Here is a 15,967-nt window from a genome sequence, read left to right on the forward strand (position 1 = left end):
ACCATCTGTTACCACTTGGAACCATCTGGATATTTTTCTTGAGCAATTGCCTAAAATGTAAAAAAAAAAAACGCAAACCAAAAAACACTCCTAATATCTCTATGCTGATGAGAAGGCAGGCTGAACGCTTTCCCCCTCCTTTATCACTTTTAAAGATCTGTAATGGGATGGGTGTCTAGAAATACAGTTTACTACTTTGCTAATCAGGCATATTCCAATTAATTTTTAAAGTAAATGGTATTCTTTTTATTAAGGTTCCTTGGGGAAATCTACTTATTTTTCTCTCTATTGCAGATATTATTTAATCCTACTTGCTTTCAAAACTTAGTTGTCCACTCATGAAATCTGATTGTCCAATCATTCCTAAAATTCCTTAGAAATCTTAGGCAATAAATTTCATGGAAATATTTTTAGAAACTAAAGATTAACAGATTGCTAGATGTATATTTTCTAAAAATTATTTGGCATTTTCTCCTATTTATGTATGTATGTATTCGTTTTATATTCCATCTTTCATGGTAGCTTTCATGGGGAATCTCCCTTTGGGTTATCACTTAATAACAATTTTTGTTGTTTTGGAGAGGAAGGGAGGGAGGGAGGGAGGGAGGGAGGGAAACTATTCTAAAGCTAGGCAATGGGTTTGCCTGATTATAGCTGGATTTGAACCTGCTTTTATTTGGTTGTAGCTAAAAAAAAATGCTGTTCTTTAATGGCTTCACCTTTAATGGAAAAAACATTGAACTACTGCTGAAGTCATTTTTTCCCCCAAAGAATTTTAATTGTATGGGCAAGGAACTGCATTTTATCACTGAATTTGGTAAGGGGTATAACTGAACATTCTTTCTTTCACTGTCATCTTTCAAGACTCCCTATTTCTGATGCTTTAATTACATCACATAGAAAAAATATCACAAGACTGATCTTCCATTGGTATATTTAATGTATCCAGCTTAGAGTCATTTGAACAAGTGGCAGAATAAATAGAGAAATAAACAAGCAATCAAATGGTGGCTTTTCAGTTTGGAGAGCTAGAGAAGCTAAGAAGGCTGCAACAATAATAGCCATCTCTAAATAATGACAAATTTTTAAAAATTGGCAAATGATTCTAAAGAAATTTTAAAGCATTGCTAGAAATTGCTCAAGAAAAATAGCCTTCTTCAAAATCTAGAACCTGAGAAATTGGAAAAAAACCATTCTAGAACAATATTATAAACAATCATTATCTATCTATCTATCTATCTATCTATCTATCTATCTATCTATCTATCTATCATCTATCTGTGTGTCTATCATCTATCATCTATATACAGTGATAAGATACAAAGATTCTACAGCTCAGCATACAATGCAGGACGTCAATTCTAACACTTAAGAAGTCTTGTTCACTTGCCTGTTGCAGAATAAGCAACCAGATTTTTATATAATAATGCATTACTTTCTCAGTAGAGGAAGAAGAGGCAGCATCCCTCAGAAACAAGTAAAGTGAGTAGTCAAAACACAGTACTTATGAAGGTAGGCTCAAGATGGTTTGCTGGACTAGAGTTTCCACATGAAAAAAACATGAGTGACTTCTAGATGACATCAAATAGCTATAGTTCTCTTGTTCTTTTTGGAGAAGAGTAATGTTCTAGTGGTTGTTTGGATGTGTCACCCCTTGCCATATTTCTGTCAGATTTTAACAGGCAATTTTTGCAAATTTTTCTCCTAGTATTTTATGAGTTCAAGTATTAGAGGATAACATGTAAACTGCCTTTCAAAATTCTTTATATTATTTGTAGACACCAATAGCTTATTCTGCCTCTTTACCAGAAGAAGCAACATTCCCCACTGTCTTTTTTTAATAAAAACTTCACATTGAGAAGATTTATTTCAAGATATTCTTTGATGGTTTTCAGTTTAAATACAAATCTCAACATTAGGCCTTAGCCTGACTCCCTTCTGCACACAATATCTTCTACACTACCAAGGACACACAATTTTCTAGATCACTGTGTGGGAAAAGCTTCCACTCTTAAATATCATTTTCAATATTTTACCATGGTAGGCTTTTTTATCCCAAAACAGTTGGAAAAGATTAGTTGAATCAGTTCAAATTAAAGACTGAATTAAAACTTCACCATCAAGGAAGTATAGGTTTGAGATCCTATGGCAAAACAGGCAAGCAATAACAGAGCTATCTCCACAAAATGCTATTCCATCAACATCTCCTTTCTTATATTTTATACCTTAGACATGCGCTCAACTGTTCAGTAACAGATGAGCACAGAATAATATTATGGAGATTATATACGGATTCTTTGTAAAGTAGTTCAAGGCACCTTTGCTGCTAATGCTATTAGGCTAAGTAATAAATGCAGGAAGAGTATGAGCTTCCATTCCAGAATTAACATAAGCCATGACAGCAGTATGTTTAAGTGAGAGGGTCAATCTTTCAAAAGGGTGGTTTTCATATTAGGTTAATGATCAGAAGTACCTTTAAATATTCAAGCAGTCACAGGAAAACTTTCTAAGAGGTAGTAAGGTAGCCACAGTTTTCAGCTTTGCTTATATGAAAACAGGAGGCCCTTCAAGAATCACTCATGCCATGGTCACCTCACAACTGGACTATGGCAGCACACTTTACATGGGGCTGCTCTTGAAGACATATCCCTGATAGTAAGATGACACTTACCATCTTTTTATACTTGAAACAGCTCAGTGCTGTACCTTCTTCAGCCATGTTTTCCTTGATAAAAAGCAATGAATTATTCTCTATGTGTGAAAGGATGTTTTAAAAAACAGGCTTTAGAACGTTGTTCTTCTCTATGTGCTTTCTTTCTCCACCCACATTACTTCCATCTTGAATGTGGAAACAAAAACTGTGTTATCTGCTCTGATTATAAAGTAGTTTTTTTAAAAAAAGATGTGGATCATTGTTCAGATGGATTATTGTATTCATTAGGAATGTCAGAATCTATCTTACGTGTAGGCCAGACCTTTGATTCATCTAGTCAAGTATTGTTGACCTGACTGTCAATTGTTCTCTTAGCTTTCAGATATGAATCTTTCTAACTATGACTGGAGATGATTAAACCTAGGACTTTCTGGTTGTGATAGATTTATTTAGCATCCTGTATTTGCACTTAAAGGATCCAGGGACAGGTTAACGTAAAGAAATAAAGGAAAAGAACAAATCACTATGATTGTTTTAAAAAGGAATCCAATGAATAAGCATAGAAACAGAAACCTCAAAAGAATAAGGTGGTAAAATAACAAAAGGGTTATCAGCATTTAAAACTGGTGGTAAAATTTACTTATATAACTATAAGCAATGCAACACAATTTTCTTCAGGTAAAGTTCAACTCCTGGTGATTTCAGAGACACATTCATGTAATTTTCTTGACAAAATGCAGATAGTCTGTCATTTTTTTCTATTGATCAGTGCAGCCTATAGTTTTGATATTTCCTAATGGTATCTTATCCAAACATTAAGCAAACTGACCCCAATAAACATTTCATCAGAGGTGGTAGTCAGCCAGTTCTGACCAGTTCTGGTCAACTGGTAGTGGAAATTTTGAGTAGTTCGGAAACTGGCAAATACCACTCTGACTGGCCTGCCCCCATCTATTTGCTGCTGCTTCTTCTGTTGCTCTTTACAGGAGAACAGAGCTGGAAAGCAGGTTAATGGGTGAGGAGAGAATGGGGATTTTACAGTATCCTTCCCCTGGAGTGGGGTAGAAATGGAGACTTTACAGTATCCTTGTCCTGGACTGGGACAAGTGGAAATGGAGATTTTACAGTATTCATTCCCCAGGAGTGAGGAGGCAATGGGGATTTTGCAGTAACCTTCCACTGACACGCCCACCACACCAAGCCACACCCACCAAACCAAGCCAACCCCACAGAACCGGTAGTAAAAAAAATTGAATCCCACCACTGCATTTCAGGATCTGTCAGACTGAAGTTGCCACCTAATCAGGCAGTCCCTATTTCAATATGCTCACCTATCTCATTTCTGAAGATGAAAGCAAGAAGAGCAGATTCTCAAATACTAGATATATAACAGCAAGCCAAATATGTAAAATGGAAACTTGAAGAAAGGAGAAAGAGAAAACAATATGCATCATAAGAAATTCACAATCCTACTTTTCTTCAATAGCATATGGATACAAAATACAGTTGTCACGTTCCAACGTTCACGTTGCATACAAACAGAGATTCAGTTTGTTTGGTGAAAAACTTTTATCTCTATCTAACAAGCTACATGATAATCAGCACTAAATGACAATGATACAAAGCAGTGGTGGGATTCAAATAATTTAACAACCGGTTCTCTGCCCTAATGACCAGCTGTGTAGGCATGGCTCAGTGGTCAAGAGAGTGGGTGGGCATGGCCAACTCAATGTCACTCACATCAATGGGTGCTTCGCTTTAGCTGTTACAATGGAATAAGGGTTAACTGGAGAGGCAGTTTTTGTAAGCAGGACAATGAAGATGAGGCTAGAAACAATACCAGAATGATTCCTTCCTGCCTTCCCTACAGAATTAGCCCTGTAAAGTGGAAAAAAACAAAAGGAGATTTCTTCCAACAACTGGTTCTCCCAACTGCTTAGAAAGTTAACAACTGGTTCTCCCCAATAGGTGCGAACTGGCTGAATCCCACCACTGATACAAAGGTAATCAAATCCAAGTCAGTTCTAACCAAGTTAACACCATCACCCATATATATATACCATTACCCCACCCAGCTCCACCCACAACTCCACCCAGATGAAACCCACCCACCATCACCAATCACCATGACCCACACCCTCAGCCACACCCCCATTCAATGTCATCATAGCCTCTTTCCTGGTTAGCCTCATCTGAGCAAAAGAGTTACATCAGAGTAGGCAGTTGCACCTGAGTAGAAGAGCCACATGCAGCTACAGGCTCAATTAACATCAGAGAGGCAACATCAACATGGCAGCGTTAGTGGCATGTAAGCATGGCTGAGGGGGCATGGTGATGGACAGGGCCCCCCTGGATGGCAGCCTGAGGGCTGACAACAGTATTTTAATATTTGTTGTAGTTCTACATTTTCTACATCTGCCATCTCATTGGGATTGTACATTAATAATATAAAATTCCCAACAATGACACTCAAAGGATGAATGTCACTCAACTGCTCAGCTAAAGAAAGTGGTTGACTGAATTGGGCAGCAGTGATATAGGATGAGGTGGGTGCAGTAATGGTATCTCTTTTCTTCACTACTGGTTCAGTAGCGGGAGTGCACATGCACAAAAGGTCCATGATGACGTCTGGGTGGGTGGGTGGAGCCTTGCGCCACCACTACCCGTTTGGCTGAACTTGTATGAACCAGAAAAATACCACCTCTGGGTGGGTGGTCACTTTAGTGAAAATGGCAAAGCCATCCATTCATACTGTGCAGAAGAAGGAATGTATTTTTCTTTTTATGTTTACTAAGAAAGCTACATAGCAGTGGTGGGTTGTAAGCAGTATACCCCGGTACGGGTGTACCGGTGCCTGCCTGGAGCACTGGGTACCATTCTGGTACGGTGCTCCGGAGGGCCCACCCACCCGCCCAAGCTCCTTACCTGTATTTGAGCTCTTCAGTGCTTCCGCAAGCACAAGGAGCGCACAGCGCCTGCGCGACACTCCGCTGAGCAGCAGGAGCGTTACAGAGGCTCGCAGAGGCATTGCAACAGCACGCTGCACGTGTTCATGTGGTGGACACCAGGCCCCGTTGCAACCAGTACAGGATCCGGAACCCACCACTGCTACATAGATAGAAAATTTTAAATGATTGACAATATAATGCCAGCTAATGGGCACCCCAAATCATATGGCAATCAACATGCTACTGAGAAACAGCATTGATAGAAATCAATTTGACTATATTATTGCTAAAAGGAGGTGGAATTGTTCAATTGTAGCATCAAAGACATGACCAGGCGGTGAGTGTGGAATAGGTCACGAAGTGCTCCTGTGTGGCTTTCAGGTTAAATTAAAGAACAAGAAATAAATACTGACAACAGACAAATAAATATCACCCAGAGTCACATTTTGGGGAGATGGGCAGCATAAACATTTAATAAATAAGAATAAGAAAACAATCAGTTTCCACAATATGGTCCTGAACCTATACTCATCATTTGCAAGAACTTCAGGAACTGTCCTGAAGTCCTGAATCTGATTGGTAGAGAGCTACAGGAACTGTGGAATGTAATTGTAATTGTAATTTAATAAATTTATATGCTGCCCAATCCCGTAGGACTCCGGGCGGCTTACAAAATAAAAGAGTAAAAATAAAAAGTTAAAAAATAGGGAAAGAGAAAACAGATTAAAAGCAACACACCATACACTCAACCTAGGTGGGGCTGGACCTCGTTCATGGGGTCAACAGCCCCAGGCCTGCCAGAACAGCCAGGTTTTAGTGGCTTTTCAGAAGGCCAAGAGAGTGGGAAGGGTCCGGATCTCTGCGGGTAGATCGTTCCACAGGGCTGGAGCAGCTACAGAGAAGGCCCTCCCCCGAGGGGTCGTCAGCCGGCATTGTCCGGCTGATGGCACCCGGAGAAGGCCCAGCCTGTGAGATCTTATCGGCCGTTGGGAGGTATGTGGCAGGAGGCAGTCTCGCAGATATCCGAACTTAAATATGTTGTTACAGATGAACATATGAGTGCCAAAGGTGGGGGAAAAAAAACAGATGAAAGCAAACTGGATGTCAGAGCAAACCATGGAAACTGCCAACAAAAGAAGAGAATCCAAAACCAAGAAAGAGTTTCTTAAGTTCATCTGGAAGGAACTTAACAGTTTTAGAGAGTTGTTAGATAAGACAAGAAGCAGCATTTCAAAATATGTAAAGAAACTGAAGACAGAAACCAACATAACAAAGAAGAAAAATATTTTAAAACATCTCTGACTTCCGAAGGAGTTTCCACCCTCAAACTACTACAGGAACTGTTGGACTACTCAAAGGAATATGACAAAGAGAAGAAGAATCCATACACGTGCTAATCAATCTATGCCACCACATCTGGAGAATGGCATAGTGGTTAACAGATTGGAAGAGGTCATCTACATTCCAATACCCTGCAAAAAGGATACCTAATAGAGTATGCAAACTGTTATATAATAGCCTTAATTTCACATGCTAGCAAAATAATGCTGCATACAATGCACATTGGGGTCCTACATAGAAAAAGAGATGTCAAGTATTCAAGCTGGCCTTAGAAATGGCAGAGGAATATAAAATAGTATTGCTGTTGCTTCCTGGATAACCAATAGATCCAAATAATATTAAAAACCAATCCGTATGTCTTTGATTATAGAAAGGCCTTCAATTGTGTCAAAGTGTACATACAGGTCAGGAACCCACAGTAGTGATAGAAGCTGATGAAACAGACTAGTTACAATTTGGCAAAGGAATGAGACAAAGTTTCCCCTCTCTTATTTATTAAACCTACATGCTGGATATATAGGGAAGTTGGATTGGAAGAAGATGAACATGATTTTGAAACTGGAGGAAAAAACATCAATAACCTGCACGATACTGAAGATGCTATTCTGACAGCCAAAAATGCAAAAGATTTGCAAGCTTTAGTAATAAAAGAGCACAGTGAAACAATGGGACTACATTTAAATATAAAGAAAACCAAACCAATGATGACAGGTAAAACAACCAGCCTTATAATTGGCAATGCAAACACTGAAATATTAGTTAGGATTGATTATCAACATAAAGGAAGAAGCACTTAAGAAATACTAGCATTCAACAGAGCAGCCACGAAGGCCTTGGAAAAAATACTCATGCAATGTGTCTATGACTACAGTATATAGGTCAGAATAGTACAAGCAATGACACTCTATGGGAGCAAAAGTTGGACTTCGAAAAAGCAACATAGAAAGAATGTTGAAAACCTTTGAACTTTGATATTGGAGAAGAATTCTACAGGACCCTCCAATACCCTGCAAATACCCTTGACATTTTCCAAAATAAAAAAGGATCATTGAACAGATCAACCCCGTGTTCTCACTAGAGACACAAATGATTAGGCTCAAATTATTCTACTTTGGGCATATTATGTGAAGATGTAACTCTCTGGAGAAGGCTCTAATTCTGGGAAGGATAGAAGGAAAGATGATGACCGGGAGTAAAGAGGATGGACTCAGTTACAATATGTTGAATATATTATTGGAAGACTTGAAGGACCAGGCTACGACATATCATCATGGAGAAAATCTATGTGGTTGCTAAGAGTCAACACTGACTTGATGGCAAAGAATCAATCATAATTAACCAATGCAAGCCTGTCCCTCTTTATTCCCTTTTCAGATTCTATTCTCGTCTCCCTCACCTTTGTCTTGCCCATTTAATACATGCAGTAATAAATAATCAGTGGAAATCGGTGTTTAAATGACAACTTGGCATGCAGTTTCAGGTTTGCTATCCTTAGAGGAGAGAGCAGCTGCTGCATGCAATATATAACAAAGTGTTTGAATCTCCTTGCAGTATAGCACAGAAAAGCAGAAGCTCAGCCCGCCCACATTTTTCCCATTTTTATTCCCTGGAGCCCTCATATTAAAGCAGTTTAATATAAAAATATGAAATATCAATAGCAGTTAATCCAACCTGGAATAGGTTTCCAAAAACTGTTTACAGCACTGTGAAATGGAATTAATAGATACCATGTGTTACATGGATTAACAAAAGTTAATACGTGAGATCAATTATTTCAGATCTGCTCATGGTGCAAGTTATAGCTTCATTATCCTTTGCAGTGGAAAACACAAAGATCAATTGTATAGCCTAGGACCATCCAAGATATCACCTGTTTTACCCTTGGGCCATTAAGTTAAACCACATGGCAAAACTCAGCAACCATGGACTATATTCAAAGTCCATGGACAAATATTGCTAAAGATTGTTCAAAATGTATCAGTTTATGTCAAGTGTTTTCAAATGGCTAGATGGACAAATCAGCTTTCTCTAAACTTGTCCTTGGAGACCTATTCCCAACCTTGCTTGAAATTCTCAAAACTGCATCCTCCTTGGCATACAATACAGAGAGCGCACCAGGTAGAGGGAGATTGAGCTAGGTGATCCTTTGCATATTGATGAACAAGGAAATAGATATATTCATCATTTATTTATTTTATTTTATTTAAAAAAACATATAGTTTTCCAACCAAGAATATTTTGTAATAGATAACAATCCATAAAAGCTAAAAGTAAACTTAATTCACAATTCACAATAATCTTCCTAGCAACACTGATACTTAGGGGGCAAAAGATAGGTTGAAGCAGTGGGTATTCAGTGCTTTGCCAATGTGAAAAACAAAGGGAAAAGAATGGATTCCTTAAGAACCCCACAGGTAGAGGGTCAAGTTGAGGTCCTCTAATGCCACACCTTGTAATCAACCCTAGAAGTGGGACTAGTACAACAGCTTTTATTTCCATTTCTCATTGTAGACGCAGCAAAACAACAATGAAGTCCCTGGGGATCCCATCCAAGACATTTAGGAATAAAGGTTTCAGTCTGGATACTTCTGCAATAAATTCTCATAAACTCAGCACTTTAACAAATGCTCAGTTTTGTATTATTTTTTCCAGAGACCAAAATAATAAAATAATATTTGATCTAGAGCAGGAGTCTCCAAACTTGATAACTTTAAGACTTGTGGATTTCAATTCCCAGAATCCCTCAGGCAGAATTCTGGGAGTTAAAGTCCACAAGTCTAAAGTCAGATTTGAAGATCCCGAATCTCCAAAGTAGAACTAAAAAGGTAGTTTCAGTATTAAATCCAGGCCTGAAACCCAACTGGAATAAACCAAGTTAATCTTCCAAGCTCATTTTATCACACAGTGCTTTAAAAAAGGGGAGGGGAGTGCAACGTTAAACACATTCCATTAAGAAGTATGGTATATCATCATATAACAAGGAAAACATAATTTGCAATGGTCCAATTTGCAATGGTCCAATTCTTTCTACATTGATACAGTTTTGCTCCTTGTGTACTGTACAACCAATAGGTTTTTTAATATTATTTTGCCCCATAATATTACTTTATTTAACTGTGAGCCAACATGTTTTAATTGTTATATCAAACAGCAAGTAATAATTAAAGCCAGATTAGATGTTCCAAATAATGCCTGCTATAATCTTTAGCAAGAAGCAGCTGGGGTTGCAGCAGGGAAAGCATTTATCAAAGAAAGAGTTACGAATTGTATCCCTCTTCTCCCAACAGTTCACCCAACAGCTGTTTCATTTCAAGCAAGTGGAGAGGAATTGCACACCTTGATGTAATAAATATTGAATTTTGCTTTATATTTTCACACATGCAAAACAATCCAGTTTCACTGGAAAGGTAAATTTGTCATACAGCTATCACTGCGGTACATAAATAGCAATAGCATTTATCTACTGCTCCACAATGCTTGACCTCTCTAAAGGGTTTACAGAGTCAGCATATTGCCCCCAACAATTTGGGTCTTCATTTTACCAACCTCAGAAGGATGGAAGGCTGAGTCAACCTTGAGCCAGTCAGGATCGAACTGCTGGTAGTAGGCAGAATTAGCCTGAAATACGCCCTGGGTGCCTACCAGGCTCTCTACCCTATCTGATCTTTAAAAAAATTATTATTTCAATAAAAAATTAAAGGTTTGTTTGTTTATTGGATTTCTATGCCGCCCTTCTCCCAAAGGACTCAGGGTGGCGTACAACATAAAAAAACACATATTACAAAAGTTTAAAAAGGAAATTAAATAAAGTATCCAAAAACAAACCCAATTAATATTAACAATAAAAATTTAAAAATTAGATTAAAATTAACAATTAAATTAATAATTTATTTTATTCTGTTCAGGCCAGGCCGGCTTGCTGGAAAAGCCAACCTTTTAGGGCGCGTCGGAAGGACCAGAGGTCGGGGATTAGGCGAAGCTCCGACGACAGCTCATTCCAGAGTGAAGGTGCTCCCACAGAGAAGGCTATCCCCCTGGGGGTTGCTAGCCGACACTGTCTGGCCGACGACACTCTGAGGAGGCCAACTCTGTGGGATCACACTGGATGGTGAGAGGCTACTGGTGGCAGTAGGTGGTCTCGCAGATACCCTGGTCCTAAGCCATGGAGCACTTTAAAGGTCATAATTAGTACCTTGAATCGTACCCAGAAAACAACCGGCAATGAGTGCAGGCTGCATAAAAGGGGTGTAACATGGAAGCACCTAGATAATCCCATGATAACCCACACAGCCGCATTCTGGACCAGCTGAAGCCTCTGGGTGCTCTCCAAGGGCATGTAGAGAGCGTTGCAGTAGTCCAGTGAGAAAGGACAAGGGCATGAGTGACTGTGCACAGAGCATCCCAATTAGGGAAGGGGCACAACTGATGTACCACGCAAACCTGGTAAAAGGCCCCTCTAGTTACGGCCGTCAGGTGTTCTTCTAAACTAAGCTGCATATCCAGGAGGACTCCCAGATTGTGGGTCCTCTCTGAGGGGGCTAGAATTTCTCCCCCTATCATCAAAGATGGAACAAGATGCACAAATCAGAATGACGGAAACCACAGCCACTCAGTCTTGGAGGTATTGAGCTTGAGCCTCCCCATCCAGATCCACACAGCTTCCAGGCATCGGGACATCATGTCGAGGGCATCGTTTGGGTGGTTTGGGGTAGAGATGAAAAGTTGGGTATCATCAGCATATTGATGATGCCGTACCCCCAAACCATGGATGATCTTGCCCAGTGGTTTCATATATATGTTGAACAGGAGGTATGAGAGAACCAACCCCTGGGGCACCCCACAAGTGAGGCACCTTGGGGTCGATACCTGTCCTCTAGCCAACACAAACTACAACCGATCTGACAGGTAGGAGGAGAACCACCGTAAAACGGTGGCCCCCGACTCCCAACCCCCGAGTCATTGCAGTAGGATACCATGGTCGATGGTATCGAAAGCCACTGAGAGGTCTAATAGGAACAGGACAGAGGAGCAGTCCCTGTCCCGGGCCTGCCAGAGATCATCAACCAATGCGACCAATGCTGTCTCCATGCTGTACCTGGGCCTGAAACCCAACTGAAATGGATCCAGGTACTGGGGAAGCTGATGTGCTACCACACTCTCAACAACCTTCGCTACAAAGTGAAGGTTGGAGACAGGATGATAGTTGGCTAAAGAAGCTGGGTCCAGGGAAGGCTCCTTAAGGAGGGGCCTCACCACCGCCTCCTTCAAGGCGGTGGGAAAGAACCCCTCTCTCAATGAAGCATTGATAATCGCCTGGAGCCAGCCTCGAGTCACCTCCCAGGAAGCCAAGACTAACCAAGAGGGACACGGGTCCAGCACACAAGTGGCAGCACGGAGTCTCCCCATAATCCTGTCCATGCCCTCAGGGGTCACAGGGTCAAACTCATCCCAGATAGTCTTCACAAGATTCATCCCTGTCGACTCACCCGAATGTACCCAGTCAGAGTCCAAGCCTGTCCAGATCTGAACGATTTTATCCTGCAGATACTGAACAAATTCTTCAGCCCTACCCTGCAAGGGGTCTTTCCCAGTTCCTTGGTTAAGTAAGGAGCGGGTAACCAAAACAGGGCGGCTGTGCAGTTATCTGCAGATGCGATAAGAGCAGAAAAATGTTGCCATTTTGCCGCTTTTATCACCACTAACTAGGATTTAATATGAATTCTTACTAGTGTTCGATCAGATTCTAACCAGCTGGCCCTCCAACCACTCTCTAGGCTTCTTTTCCAGCATTTCATCTCCCGGAACTCCTCAATAAACCAGGGAGCTAACCAGGATCAACATCGGGTCAGAGGCCGCAAAGGCACAATGCGATCCAAGGCCCCAGTGGCCGCCCTATCCCAGGCTTCCACTAGGACTTCAGTCGAGCTGTGAGCAAGGGATTCAGGAAAAGTCCCAAACTCCATCAGGAACCTTTCAGGGTCCATCAGGAGCCTGGGACAGAACCATCTAGTCAGTTCTGCCTCCCTGCGGTGAAGGATAGCAGTATGGAAGTCAAGCCTGATGAGGAAATGATCAGACCATGACAAGGGTTGGATAGAAATATCCCCTAAACCTAGATCATTCATCCACTGCCCAGAGACAAAAATCAGGTCGAGCATGCGTCCCCTGTTATGGGTGGGGTCTTGAATTGACTGAGTTAGGTCCATAGCCATCATGGAAGCCATGAACTCCCAAGCTGACTCAGATGTCTCACCAATGGAAGGCAGATTGAAATTCCCCAGGATCATAAGCCTGGGAAAATCAGCAGCCAATCTGGCTAGCACATCTAGCAGCTCCGGCAGAGCCGATGAAATGTAGCAGGGGGTTAGGTATGTAACAAAAAGGCCCACCTGAACTCCAAGGCCCCATTTCACAAAAAGGGACTCACACCCACCTATCTGAGGCACAGTGACCTCATGAGGTCTGAGACTTTCCCTAATAACCCCCCGCCCCTGCCTTGGGCTCTCGGCTGGTGAAACGCCCGGAAGCCTGGTGGGAATAATTCACTAAGGGGAACATCCCCCTCATGGCCCAACCAGGTCTCTGTAATTCACCTGGCAGACTACAGAGCAAAGCACCTAGCATCATATTTTGTATGAAAGGATCCTTTCATATTGACCATGCTCGCCATGGTAGTCAATATGTGAAAAAAATAATATCTTAGGACAGCTTTTTTGTGAGTGTGCCCACTGTCAGCATCCTTCCCTGATTTGAAAAGTTGTTTTCCCACAAAGATTCAGGTATCCATCTTTCTAAGTCTAACTTGAACCTCTCTGAATAATCTGAGATTAATTTCTCATCATTTAATCCATATCAAACAGTGGTTGTGGGAAATCCTCATATAGATGACCTTGAACTTCTTGGGAGAAATACAGAAGTGAGAAACATACATTCAAGCTCTTTCACCAAAATGTACAAGATATAAAAGGTAAAATGAGAACAATTCAATTTCTATTTCATGGATAGGGGTAAAATTTGTAACTAAAGCCTGCCACTGGAAAAAAAATCTGTTGTAACAGCTTGAGCCTTGGGTCTTCTAATTGCTTATTTTGATGCACACTATGAAAAGTTAGACACAGTTTCCAGCAAGAAGAGATGCTATTTACAGAGGTATCCAGCTTCAAAAACTGAAACTTCCCCAAAAGCCTTTATGAATTGCGTGAAATGTAAATGACCCACTGCAAAATGACACATCATTGCAAAAGGGAAAGTATTCTCTAAAACAGGCAGTTAAATATGAAGATTTTATGAATGTACTAATATTTCTGCCAATAACTCTGTATGGCTATGTCGAAAAAGAAGGCATCATGAAACATGGATAACAAATTATGAATTTTATCTAGACAGACTAGAAGTAAATTATGTCCAGAAATCTGCATGACATTAGCAGAATCCTAATTGTATCTGTGCACAATGATTTCTGTAAAAAAAATGCAGTACCTTGAAAGTTTTGAGATTTTTTATGTATAATTTAGAAAATTACTACCTTAGTAATACTCTGTATTACTATGTCAATACAAAAGTTATACTATATTATTTGTATACTACACTTTCGCGTAGTTGCACTGCTTTTTGTTCAAAATGAGTGTTTTTAGTAGAATGCTTTAAACTGTGCACCTTAAAAATAATTTGCACATATTTGCATGTTTTCATTTGATTAAAAAAGCATAATTTGGTTTCCTAGATGCAGTAGCAGAGGATGAGCTGGTACAAGTGGAAACTGAAGGAGTAATTAGAAAGGGAGTCTGCAGTCTTATGCAAATTACCCAAAGACTAAATTCAATTAAAGTCTATCTCAGGAAATTGTCAAGCTATCAGCATGCTAGGACAATTCTAGGCAAAGGTTTTTGTTTGCCAGATTCATTGAATAAGTGAGCTTTGGCTTTCATGTGCCTTTCTGAAATACGCTTCCATATTTTATGTTTCAGGATTGTCCATAACTCAGAAGCAGAAATCACATTGTGCATGCATAAAGATCCCACATTCAAAGTAATCCTCAAAAAGATCTGTCTAAAGTCCTAGTTAAGAATTACTGCTGAGTGTAGACAGTATAAATCAATGAGTCTAAAGTTGGAATGAAATAGCTTGCTTTCCATGATACTAAACATTCAGTTTAAAAACATTATCTGAGAATCTCTGGAAAATCAGGATCTTTGCTTTGACTTTCAATAAACGAAGGTCCCTTTTTGCCAAAGCTGTCATAAATCCAGAATGAAATGCAAGGATGGGGAACATTCTGTCTCTCAAACTCCTTGATATTTTTATCCAGAGAATGAGAGTGGAACGGCCTTTCTTGGCTTATAATTATAGTAAGGATGCCTCACTGGGAGCAGAAGAGAACACAATGCTCCCCCACCTCCAAAATGCCAGCAAGTGTCTGGCTTAAATCCATAGTTTTATAGATGAACGCCAAAAAAAAAAAAAAAAAAAAAAGAAGGAGAGAGAGCGGGGGGAAAGAAATCCAATTGTGAACACAATGTAAAGAAAATGAGTTGTACGTCATCTGTAACAAAGATTCCTGAGGATGGTACATGTTGATATTAATGTTGCCTTTACTTTCAGTAATTTCTTATGGAGTGGAAGATCATTTTTACTTCAGTATCAGCTCCTGCAGGTTGGATTTTTTACTGTCTGTATTTTTATTTTATCATCACTTCTTGCATGTTGAGATAGCAGAATAACCAATTCACACTTTCCTTATCTCTCTTGCCCCCCCCCTCCACAAATGTGATTTGTCCTTAATGGAAACAGACTAAATATCAACACTTTGTAGTTTCCTGATTGTCAGTAATTTAACGGGAGCACAGAGTATTTACTCTCCAGCCTGTCCCATGGTTTCCTTCGACTGAAAATAAAAAGCAATTTTTGTCTTTGCTGGTATGGAAAGGGATAAGCTGAGGTGCATGAAGAATTAACATTCACTGTCAGACATCAAAGCCATCAGACCAGAGCTTTATATTGTTTTGTTTAATGGGTGGCCCAATTG

At 40.1% G+C, this 15,967-nt stretch overlaps 1 protein-coding gene and 1 pseudogene across 1 annotated transcript in view; both read right to left on the minus strand.

Moving 5' to 3' along the window:
* Positions 1 to 15,967, minus strand: part of DLGAP4 (DLG associated protein 4) — a 399,144-nt gene that overhangs the window by 371,565 nt on the left and 11,612 nt on the right. The gene's annotated exons all lie outside the window — the stretch shown is intronic.
* LOC148044708 (uncharacterized) lies at positions 9 to 15,514 on the minus strand (annotated as a pseudogene).

Source organism: Thamnophis sirtalis, unplaced genomic scaffold, assembly GCF_051295495.1.
Source record: "Thamnophis sirtalis isolate CommonGarterSnake01/CBP01778 unplaced genomic scaffold, rThaSir2_p1.2 scaffold_7, whole genome shotgun sequence".
Taxonomy (NCBI): domain Eukaryota; kingdom Metazoa; phylum Chordata; class Lepidosauria; order Squamata; family Natricidae; genus Thamnophis; species Thamnophis sirtalis.